Source organism: Lissotriton helveticus, chromosome 12 (assembly GCF_964261635.1).
Source record: "Lissotriton helveticus chromosome 12, aLisHel1.1, whole genome shotgun sequence".
NCBI lineage: Eukaryota > Metazoa > Chordata > Amphibia > Caudata > Salamandridae > Lissotriton > Lissotriton helveticus.
Window position 1 is genome coordinate 380,223,420 of NC_136073.1, and position 12,734 is coordinate 380,236,153.

Genomic DNA, 12,734 nt, shown 5'->3' on the forward strand with positions numbered 1-12,734 from the left:
TGCCCCACAACATAGCAATGTCCCTCTTCGCTAGTATGAATCCTCAATTACAGAACAGGAGATGAGCTCACACGAAATCAACATTTCACAGGACGCCAATAGGATCAATTGTGGCATTGTAGGGATGGACACATCAAGGATGGCTTACATTTTTTCAATAATGGTGGCCAAGTACTTGGCGATAAGGTGACAACCAGAGATAGTGTGTATGAATGTACCCTCACCCACCCCACATCGTAAGCATTGTGGGTTTGGAGTTCTGCTCATTTGGTACAATCAACTTCTATTGTGGTAGGTCCTGTGTAAGATGTTCAGCTGTATTAATCTCAGTTTGGATTTAATGGCTACTTCTTTAGGATGCATTAAGGCCGCTTCCCAATCCACTTTCTCCATGAGGCCTATGCCTCTCTCCCAAGTCACTCTAGGTTGTATACGCTTGTCATTTATTATGGTTTGATATTTATGTGAGACTACTTTACTAATCACCTCTTTCCAAGTATTCCATTCTGGAAAGGGCTACTATTGGTATCTGTCTCCCAGTCTACTTTCTATACTTGCAGAGCATGATGCAGTTTCAGGAAGGGGGGTGGCCAAGTCCCGAAGATGTCGGACGCGTCTGACTAGCGCTCCGCAGTGAATCTCCCGTTTATCCTGAGCATCCTCTGAAATCTGTGGTCTTCCCCGATTTGGCCTGCATCTGCAGTGCCCGTGAGACTCGGTGGCGCCTGGCGAGGACTTCCCCGAACACCGGCGACCATTTGTTGGAGCCCCGGGCGCTTTGGCCTGTTGCACAGTGGGAGCCGGTGGCAACCCCGTCTCGCGGCGGTCCCAGCAGGGAGCTTGGGGTGACATACTCTGCTGCCCCCTGAATCGGCGACTCCTTGGAAGGGGGCAGTACTGGCCGGCGGCGGCGATCTGCAGAGTCGTGGACATCACGTTTGAGCCCGCGCGGACCTGGTCTATGGTGCGGGGTGCTCTTCCCGCCGGCGGCCTGGTGACGGTTGGTGAGGCCCTTAGTGGAACAGGTAGGCCTGTGGTCTGTGTTAGCGGCGTCTGCTTGACATCGGGGGGCCACAGGGGTCGTGCGGGCCCAGGGGCCCCCAGCCAGACTTGGAGCGGGGGTCGCCGCGTGACTGCTGGTGCAAGCTCCGAGGCTGGTGCTGCAACGAGCTCTGGTGGGTGGCCACGGGGGTCGCCGGGCCTAAGGCCCCCACCGGGGTGATGCGCTGAGGTCCCTGAGTGGTGTGGAGGCGGTCTCTTCCCTGCAGTTGTAGCGCCTGATTGGTGTCGTGGGGCCATGGGGTTCGGTCAGACCAAGGGCCCCCCCGTCTTGACACAGAACGGAGATAGCCACATGGCTGCTGGGTGGGCCCCTTGACTGGCGCTGCTGGGCACCCTGCGTGATAGTGGAGGCGGGCTCTGTGGTGGGGGCCACGGGAGTCGATCGGACCTGGGGGTCCCGCCCGGACTTCACATGCCCTGGGTGATATGCTTGCTGCACTGGGCCTGCAAACGAGGGCTACGGCACCTGGGCTGATGTAGTGGACCACGGGGGCCGGTCGGGCCTAGGTCCACTCACCTGCAATAATCGGCGGACTGGTAGGTGTCTTGAACTTGCGCAGCTCAGTCTTTTGGGGTCCGAATCAGTGGGGCAGTGCTGCGGACTGGATCTCGTGGGCTCTGCTTATGAGGGGGCCCGCGGATACAGTGAGCCTCTATAGTGTTGTTGCATTTGCGAACGTGAAGACGGGTGGCCTGAGTGTGGTGACCTTGCAGCAATCCTGAGGCCGCTGGACACCGCTTTCTCCCCTGGTGGTGCCGTGGGCGGTACCCTGTGCTCTCTGCAGACCGGTGGCAGCTTGTGGGGGGCGCCTGGACCCGGCGACGCGGGCTGCATCTATGGGGGCCACCGGCGCAACATTGGAAGAACCTGGTGGGGCCTTTGTCACAGAGGTAGGCCTGCGGGGGTCGGTCAGACCTAAGGGCCCCCTGCCTGATAACTGCACCGCTGCTCCTGTGTTCTAGGCGGATGGTGCGAGTCACGAGGGTCGGTTGGGCCTAGGGCTCCAGAGGTGGTTACTTGTATGGGGGGTCCCATTGACTGGGTGCATGCGACGGCCCTGCAGTTTTTCTGGACCTGTGAGGCCGGTGTGAGGTGGAGGTCCATGGGGGTCGGTTGGGCCTATGGGCCCTCACCTATATGGGGCTAAGACTGAGTGGCTGCGCCTGCTGTGGTCTGGAAGAGGCGATGGCACTTGTACCTTGCTGCCCCTTGCTTTAAAAGTTGGCACACGGTGTCACCCTCCCCTCTGAGGCGGTCGTTGTCTACTGGGGTGCTGGTCCCACCCCCCGGAACTTGGCCTCTGAATGTGGTGCTCTCCTGCGGTGAGACATTTTGACTAGAGTGGAGCTCCGCTGTGGAGAGCCCGATCCTGGTCACAGACGGGGCCTCTAAGTTAGGGGGATCGCTGCCTTGTTCCCTATGAAGGGCGCTCAGCAGATCGACATGGGTCCCTTCCGCAACAACTCCTCTCGTGATGCGCCACCCGGGGGGCCAGACGGGGGCATTATACACAACCCCCGGGTTAATGATGGCATTGCCACCAAACTGGATTCTGTGCTGGCAGCAGTGGAACGCATTGGCTACGCCCTGGACCTGACCCGCACACCCTTGGAGGGCCGCATGGATACTATCACCTCGGACTTCACACTCCTTTGGGACGACCAGCACAAACTCTCAGACCGAGTACGTGAGGCTGAGGCCACGCTAGCAGACCTCCGACCCTGATCCCAAAATTGCTCCTCCTCACTTCAAAACTACTGGATCGAGTTTGTACCCTAGAGGACAAAGTAGATGATGTGGAAGGTCGCTCCTGCTGAAATAATATCCCTGTAGTCAATCTCCCTGAAGGGGTTGAAGGGCGGGACCCGGAGGCCTTCCAGGAGGCAAGGATGAAGGAGCTTATGGCCCCCGGATCACTCTCCCACAGTTTGCAGTGGAGTGGGCTCACTGAATACCTACTCGCAGGCCCCCTCCTGGAGTGCGCCCTCGCTCTTCACTCTTTAGAGTCATGAACTTCAGGGACAGAGACACTATTCTACGGGAGCTGGGCAAACACCCGGCCCTGAGGTACAAAACGTCTCTGTTTCTCTTTTTCCTGAGAACACAGCTCAGGTGCAGAGGAGGTGGGCCACCTTCACAGCAGTAAAACAACAGCTCAGAAATCTGGACCGCTGCTTCTCCTTGCTCTTCCCGGCCCGTCTGCGAATCATCAGAGATGTATCTACGAAGTACTTTGATTCCCCTGCTGAGACATGGTACTGGCTCGAGGTACAGGGGTTGGCGACGGCACCCAAACCATCTGAGGAGTCCCATCCACGTGAACACCCTCGCAGAGGTAGACGCCGAGGGGGTAGGACCAAGAGCGCGGAACTTACGGTGACCGTCCCCGGTCCCAACCAAATCAGATTGGAGTGACAGGGGGCCCTGCAGGCGATGGCGGACCTCCAGCCCTCCAGATCCCTGTCCCCAGCCGGCTCTGCTGCCTCCCCGCTCCGATCCGGAACCCCAGAGTCCACACCGGAGTGGTTCATGGATGCGGATTTTCCCCCACTTAACTCTGCTTTCATACTGGCCTTCCACACTAATTCAGGGCCTGTCTGATTGCTTCTAACAGCTGTGTGTTGGGCCCTCTTCCTCCCCCTGTCTTCGCATACTCTCTTGAGGTGCTGGAAAGGGTCAGCCCTTACATTGTTTATTTCCTCTTTCAGGTTATCCTCTCCCCCGACGACCCGGCTTTAGTTGACTTATGCCTTATACACATGTTGGAGCACCATAGTGCCTCAGGTCATGTTTCCTTTTATACATAAGTGATACTCTATTTCCTGATCTATTGAGGTAATTAAAGGGTGTGGCCCCTACATTGACTCCTCGTATTCACTGGCCTACATCCTATTCCCCCACAGTCATACAACGACGATAGTTCCGTAGCCATGATTTCTAATGATGGTTTGGGCAGTTCCCCACGTTGGGGTACCGCTCCGTTCCTGTTGCAAAGTTTCTTATTGCCCCATCTTCTTAATTTTCTTCCCTTGTTCGAGTCGCCATCCCTGCAGACCTGTCGCCTCTCCGTCCTCCCAATCCAAGAGAGTCCTTCACACCGGTTTGGACACAGTGATCTTAATTACCCCGATGACCAACCTTAACGCCCTAACTTGGAATGTCAAGGGTATCCAAACACCCTCTAAGCGATACACCATCTATGCCTATTTGCAGTGTCATAAGACAAGTGTTGCACTCCTGCAGGAAACACACCTAGCAACCATTGAAGTCACATGCTTACACCGGTGTTGGCGTAGTCAGGTTTACAGCACCAACTACTCGTCTGTGGCTAAAGGGGTGATGATATGGATCAAAGCGTGGGTCCCATGGGAGGAAAAGGAAGTCCTGACAGACCTGATGGGGCGGTATGTCCTGATAAGCGGCAGACTGAATGGCCAACCGATTTTACTGGGTTCCCTATACGCCCCCAATGTTGCCCAGGGCACCTATCTGAGTAATCTGTCAGAGATACTGCTCCACTGGAGGGACGTCCTGTGGTTCTTGGGCGGGGATTTTAATGCAGTACTTGATGTTTCCCTTGACCGTTCCTTTCCTCCCCTCACTAGTTACACAGCCTCCTCCAACACTCGCCTCTTAAACACATGCTAAGTAACTGGGCCCTTTCAGATGTCTGGCAGGAACGTCATCCTCACTCCAGGGTATACTCCTATTCCCCAGTCAAGAAGTTACACGTGCGCCTTGACCGTATACTGTTGTCCGCAGCCCTCCTCCCCCTGATGCAAGTGACGGACTACCTTGGTCGGACACACTCTGATCATGATTCCCTGTTGATGCATCTGGCCTGGGAGGCACCACCCCCACCAGTTCTGACCTGGCACTTACAGACCACGGCCCTGGAGGATCCCCTATTCCAAAGCTAGCTGGAGTCAGCAATAGTCAACTACTTTGCGCTTAATACCGGTTCAGCGGACTCGGTCCTCACTGAGTGGGAGGCCTTTAATGTGGTGATTAGAGGCCATTGTCTGGGACAGACTTGGAGTATTCACAGGCAATTAGACACCTTATTGACCCACATTGAGGGACAGGGACTCCTACTCGAGTCATGAGTAGTCACCAACCCAGCGAAACAGCAACAACTTGATGCTGCTCATACCGATTGAGCGGCACTTCTAGACCGCTTGCGCTGTCATAACTATTTGGCACACTCGATCCGTTCCCACTCGGCCGTGGACAAAGCTGGGAGACTGCTGGCCTACTTGATTAGGCAGGAACATACCCAGCGCCCCATACATCTCTTACTCGTAGACCTTGGTAGAGAGCGTAACACCCAGGGAGACATACACGCACTGATGACTGAACACTACACTCGTTTGTACGACACCCTTCTGAAGGGTAACACACAAGACGTAAAATCCTTCCTAGACACGGTGGAGTTACCAACTCTCACGGTGGACCAGTCCCTAGAGCTGGACTCTCCTATAGTTGAAGATGAAATACGGGATGCGTTGCATGCCTTGTCCTCGGGTAAAACTCCAGGACCGGACGGACTTTCAACAGAATTTATTTAACTTACAGTAAACATTTAGTACCGCAACCACAGTCAGTGTTTCTGGAGGCAATCTCGGAAGGGACCCTGCCCCCCACCATGCGTACCGCTAATGTGGTGTCCTTGTTGAAACCTGGTAAGGACCCCACATCCCCTGGCTCCTTCAGACCGACCGCTATATTAAATTCAGATTATAAAATCCTGGCAAAGGTCTTGGCAAACCGGCTGGTCCTGCTAGTCCCTGATCTGGGGCACCCTGACCAGAACGGTTTTGTTCCGCAGCGCAGCACTTCTCTGAATCTACGCCGCTACTTTCGGGTGGCGGAATATACCCCAACCGCCTGGTCGCGTTCCAGTTGCACGGTATTAGACCTTGAGAAGGCCTTTGACTCACTAGCCTGGAACTTCCTATTTGCTGCCCTGGTTCGTTTTGGGGTTGGCCCCTACTTCCTAGGCTTACAACAGGTGTTATATTGTAATCAATCAGTCTGTGTTCAGACGGGCCCATATATTTCAGATCAGATTCGAGTGCAGCGTGGGATCCGGCAGGGATGCCTTTGTCTCCGCTACTATTTGCGTTAGCTGTGGAGCCGCTGGCGGCTCATATCCGCACGCACGTGGACATGGGAATTGAACTAGGTGATGGTGTACACACCATATCGCTCTACAGCGATGACCTGTTAATATGTGCCAGGGATCTTCATGATATTCCTCCTTCCCTTGATCATGCCCTTAGCCTTTTTGCACAAACTTCCGGGCTGTGAGCCATACTCCATACTCTCCCCATTCCTACAAGACACCCCGGACCCAGGTTATACACTCGGGGGGACAAAGGTGGCCTGGTGCACTGACTCTTTCCGTTACTTAGGTGTCCGGATTGATCACGCCAAGGCTGACCTCTTTAACGGAAACATTGTCCGAGCTACCACTGTGCTACAATCCCAGATGGGTTTCCGGAAAACTCTCCCATTAGCGATCTTTGGTAGAATAACTCTGGTTAAAACGGTGGTCCTTCCCCGCTTCCTCAATTACTTTGCCACTCTACCCCTCATCATTCCCCCCTTCTTCAGGCAGTAGGAGGGAGTAGTGCAAGATTTCATATGGGGTACCTCCCGACATAGGGTGTCCATGAGAAAACTTTCTCTACCAATGGAGCTGGGCAGCCTTGCGGTACCCAATTTTGAACATTACTACCTGGCCTCCCAGCTGCAATGGATCGCCAGGTGGATGTCATGCCATTGCCTACTAGACACAGCCTCCCTGCGACCCCCACTGCAGCTGAAAACTCTACTCCAGGTCTTCCACCCCTGCGCAGCGCTTAGACTTCCAGATAGTTTCCTCCTCACTGTAGCGCACAAATGCTTTCGTTGATGCCTTTTCCTCACTAGAACTGCCATTCCATACGCACCCGCCATCCCACTGTTGGGAACTCCATGGGGGGACACTTACACAACGGCAGCAGAATTACATCACCTCGGAGGGGATACAAGATGTGGGGGACCTATTTCAAGATGGCGCTCTTATTCTGTTTCAGGAACTTATAATAGGGGAGAATATACACCCTGGAAGTTTTTACTACATAGAACACTCATAGCCTCATTAGCGTCCAAATGGGCTGCGCTCGCTCAGGAACTTCCCATACACCACACTTTGCAATACCTTCATGTGATGGGGAGAGGACGACACCTCACGCATTGGTTTGCATCCTAACTTCGACAGCACACGGAAACAGATCTCACTCGACTCCGACTTCACTGGGAGGAGGCCCTGGGTAGAGCGTTCACAGATAGGGAATGGTTGGCTGCCCGTAGCGGTCCAACCCACATCCCCCGGAATCAACGATTCTGACAGATACAATTTTTCATACTGTATCAGGCCTACCTTACCCCAGCCCACATAAACAGATACTTCCTTCGGATGGATGCAGCCTGCCCCCGCTGCCGACAACTAAAGGCCGACTTGATACATATGCTTTGGGGTTGCTCAGTCCTGATTGACTACTGGAACACCCGTGACTGCTACCCTCATAAACTGCACATCCCGCACCATTCCCATGACCTTGGAAGCCCATGTACTGCACCTCTTCAGCAGAAACAAGAAATATCGAGCTGCCACATGGTTTTTAGACCTAGGTCTAATAACAGTCAAACGCTTGATCACTAAGCGATGGAAATCCCCCCTACCGCCTCACCCTCTTGCTGGCATCAATCCCTATCCAACTGGGTGAGGGGAGAGGGTGCAGCGCTACACAGAGAAGACTTGCTTGGCATTTGCATGTTCCCCCTGGCCCCTCAATGGGATGCGATGGTCTCCAAACATTTGGGCACAGACAAGGGACCCCCACCTACGGCACAGAGGATCATCACTCAGAACACCCCCTCCCCTCCCCCACTGATGCGACTGCAGACTAACACTGATGCCCAGACCACCACTGCTCCTCTACCACAGAATACCGCTGCCACTGAGTCTTAGAGGTGTTTGAGATCCTCCGGCAAACTTGGCTATGGCGACAGGTCTTGGACTATCCTACCATTCCTTTGCTTTCGTTGTCCTCATTTTGGTGTGCCCTATGTCCTAGGTTACATTTGAACTGCACTGCTCTCATATTACTCACATTCTATTTTAAACTGTAATTTGTCAGCATCACCCTGTTTTCTTGAGACATTGCCACAAGCTTTGATGTAATTCATGCACTCTGAACTTTCATTGCCATGTTGTTATTAGCCCTGGAGTGCCTTGTTGCTGACAATCAATCTTCTCTCCTTCACCATCTGTTACATGAGAAATACCCTGACTGTATGTTTTATTGCCTGAATTCCTTGCATACTACCCGATGCTGGGATTTGTCAGCACCACTCTGTCTTTCTTGGGATATTGTCCCCAGCCTTGATGTAACGAACGCAATCTGAGTCTTCATTGTCATGTTATTACTAGTCAAAATGTACCTTGCTACTGGCAATTAATCTTCTCCCCCTCCCCTTTTCCATCTATTACATGAGTGCTGTTCTGACCATATGCTTTATTGATAAATGTGCAAGACAAACAAAGAGAAAAAAGGTTAATAAAAAAGGGTTTAAACAAAAAAATAATGCAGTTTCAGCAAAATATATTTCTGCGTAGGTCTCAGATCATATTCTTGCTTTAGGACTTTGAAGGATTTTGCTTTATCCACATTCATTATATCCCCTATGGTGGTGATGCCTATAATATACCATTAGCAATATTCAGTCAACTTCCCAGCTTCCTTTAAAATGTGTCATTTTACCTTTCCCTACCAACCCAAGTGCCTAGTAGCCTTGTCCCACACATCTAATGTTGCTTGGATGGGTGCAACATTTTTGCTGCATAAATATTGTATGCATGTGTGCTCTTCCAGTCCCAATTGTTCCAGTCTTCTAGCAGGGTCATCTCCAGTGAATCCTAGTTTGTTAATGTGCTGTAACTGTGTTGCCCATTAAAATGGCCCAGTATCTTAAAATGTGATACCAACATTGTATAATCAGTGTAGGGAGCGGAGGGCTATCTGGGGTGTACCTTCATCATGTAGGAAAAGACACACAGATGGTGGACGGAATGTAGAGCAAATCAAACATTCAACCCCAGTAAAGAGATCTGGGTTAAATCCATCATTCTTTTGCTCACCGTGCAACCCCAGTTTAGACACATCCATATGCAAATCAGTCTTGACCCTGTGCCTCATGGGAACAGTCCAGCCCGAACTGCCAAGCCAAGTCCTCCCTGAAACAGAAACAAGCATCCTGGGACCGGTTTCGGGGCATCAACCCTTATCAGCAAGGCTACCTCGAATCCAGTGGCACAGTGATATATAGGAGGCTGCATGTGATTTGATCTATTCTGTCGAAGTATGACTCAGAAATAGTGAAGAGTGTGTTTTGATTTTGTAGGATGTACAGCAGCTTGGGAAGTGTTATCATTTAAAAATGTGATGCTCACCCCATTAGAGACTGTGACAGCCATCTCTATCGTTCCATGTCTGCCTCATATTCCCTTGTGACTCTATCAAGGTTTGCGTCCAGGAACTGCACATTGTCTAAAGTTATCTCGACCCCAAGGTATTGAAACCCACCCCTCATGACCCAGGTGCCAAACCCAAATGTCTATCTTTTAGATTTTTTTTGTATCTCTATACATCTGTGAGGCCCGGGGCATGTGTAAACTCCGCTAGGTTTGTGACCAAGTGGTGTATTTCAGTATGAGGTTCAGGTCAATCTGCACCCATATCTAAAACGTTGTTAAAATTGCCCCCTATTATGTGTCTTGTGACACTAGATTCCAATAATATGGGACCTGTTGCCTTAAGAGCCAATTGTTGAAGCCTGGGAGGGGCATAAACACTAAGCATCAATATTGATTGCTGATCCCATCTGCCCTGTAGTCTGACATATTAGCATTCAGGATCTTACCATTTTCTAGTTATCTAAAATGGAAGATTCTTCATCATTAGGATTTCCACTCCCCTAGAGCCCCTAGTAAATCCAAAATGGGCCAGGGACACATAGGGGCATACCGAGATCCCAGTAGGTGAGTTTCTTGCAAAAACACAGGTTCTGTGCCTGTCTGCGGAGATATTGGTTGACTCCCCTTTGCTTAATTATACTTGCTAGGCCATTGACATTCCAAGAGAGGATTCTAAGGACAGTGGGCTCTACTTCTTACGTTGCCATTAGATTAGGGTTCTGCCTGGGAGGCCAGAGGATCTACTCTGGATCCATTCCTGTTCCTGTGCATATTTTCATATGTACATTTGGATCTTGTGATCATGAGAAACTTAAACAACATCCACAACTGCTCCCCACTTTTTGTATTTGTAGGATCAAAATTACCCAGTTCCCTAACTTCAGAAAGGTCTGTCTCCCACCCATATCCGCCTGTGCTATTTAAGATCAGCACACAACCTTTACGGTACCTTTAAAAACAAAACAACAATAAGCAAGCTCAAACAACAAAGGGCTGGTGTTGACAAATAAGAGCTGGTGCTGAGCATCGGAAACAACCTACTCAAATTAAGCACTAGGCTCATCCCTTCCCCACAATAGAAATTGTTTACTACAGCCGTCGTGTCAATCGGGTGTGTCCTATTGTCTCTAGGGTCTGTGTGCGAGCAGCTCATGTCAGTTCCAGATGAGTCCAAGGAGCCTCCAGCTTGCACTTGGTCTGTGTGTGAGTGAGTTTTGTGCCTGCCACATTGGAGTCCATCCATAGGGGGGGTTTAATTTTGTCTATCCAAAGAGGAATGCAGCAAGGGTTTGTAGCGTCTCAGCTCTCTCTTCTCCACCACCCATTCCCACGCTGCCTCCGAGGTGCCAAAGAAGTAGGACTTAGATCCATTGACTACCCTAAGTTTGGGAGGAAAGAGGAGCATGTTGGATAAATTCATGTCTCAAAGATTCGATTTCACTGTCTCAAATGATTTCTGTGATTCTTAACTTGCCTAGTGTAGTCAGGAAAAATCATTACATCACTCCCGCAAAATGCACACCTCTGTCTCAAAAAATAAATGTACAGGCAATTAGGGATCAAGGGGGTGCGCAAGGGGAGGGTTTCTGTGTCAGTGTCTGATGTGCTCTTTCAATCCTACCCAGGGTAGCAGCACTCCACTAGGTATCCAGGGTACAATCCAGTCCACCAGGAATTTATCTAGAGAGAATGATCCCCTGGCCTCCAGAAACCCAATGAATCATAATTTATTGCATCTGGATTTATTTTCAGCATCCTCATCCATCATTTCCAGGGTTTTGGTAGCCATGAGTAGCATTGGCACATCAGTTCAGAGGGTAGCCGTTCATCTTCAAGTGTTGAGACCCAACAATCTGCCTCTGAGATCCTGTTGTCTACATTATGGAGGTCTTGTTATAGAATTAACACATCCGCCCCTACTTCTTCAATCTTTGTCTCCACAGCTACTCGGGTGGGCAGGATTTCTTTCAGGATCATAGCTCTATCAGTAGTGTCTGGTATTTTCAGGGCGGGAGCACTGTTAAGGCCAGCACCAGACAACCCCATCTGAGGTACCTTGTATCTGTTTATCTTTGTCTTTATCGGTTGCCCAGGTCCCTTGTATTCCCTATCCAGGCCATTTACCTGTCGCAAATGTACAGTTCAGGGGACTCAACCTGTTTTTTTGATCAATGGCCTTTAAACGCATCTGTTGGTCCCAGGAGTGGCACAGGTGCCAGTTCCTGCAGCCCTTTACCTCCTAAAGAGAATAGCGACGCAGTACGCCACAACCAGGGTTCAGGGAGGAGTAGCAGGCAGTAATCAGCCACAGTTCAGCCCAGTCATCGTGTTGGGTATCCACCCTATGTTTACAACACAGCCTGCTTGCACTATCCATATGTGTCTAGACAGGCAGCACAAGCAGCAGTGAGTTGTTGGTGTTTACTGGCCCATACAACTGGGTAGGCCAGTTTATCTCTGACAACTTTCTGCCACTGTAACTGCAGCTCCCTACCCCCAGCAGTTTCAGTGGTTGCAATCAATTTCAGCCCCCACATACACAATCTTATGTAAATGGAACCACAAGGCATCTCCCGCCGCCTTTCAGTCCGTGGGGAGGGAGCCCCCTGACCTGGACACTCCTGCTCTTGTGTTGGGCCATGTCAACAGGGCCTCAGTTCAATGCGGGATGCCAAATCACCCCTCCACCTTCTAGGCCCCTGGCCTTGTAGAAGTCTACATGGGCCATACTTCTCTACCTCCAACACAGCTGTGAGCAATGCCCCCCCCCCTGAACAGATACCCTTGGGCCCACCCCAGCAGGGGCCGGAGAGACATATGCCATGCCGAGCACCAGATTCTTCAGCCCAGAGCAGTCCAGTTACTCAACATGGCCTCCTAGTACAAGGCAGCACAATCAGCTGGAACCTTACAGGATGGAGTGTGCTCCCTCCTGTCCAGCCAGTGGCCAACTGGTCACCTCCTGAGACCTCCAGTCAATTAGTGAGGCCCACTGTCAGCAGGGTGATTAAGGATTACAGAGGAAGTCAAGGAGCAAGATCATGGTGCACCCCCATCTTGGCTAGCTCGGTCACGCCCGCTTGCAAATTTATTTTAGGAGTCTGTAAAACTCAAATCAATCAGAGTCTTATAAAGCGCAACTACTCA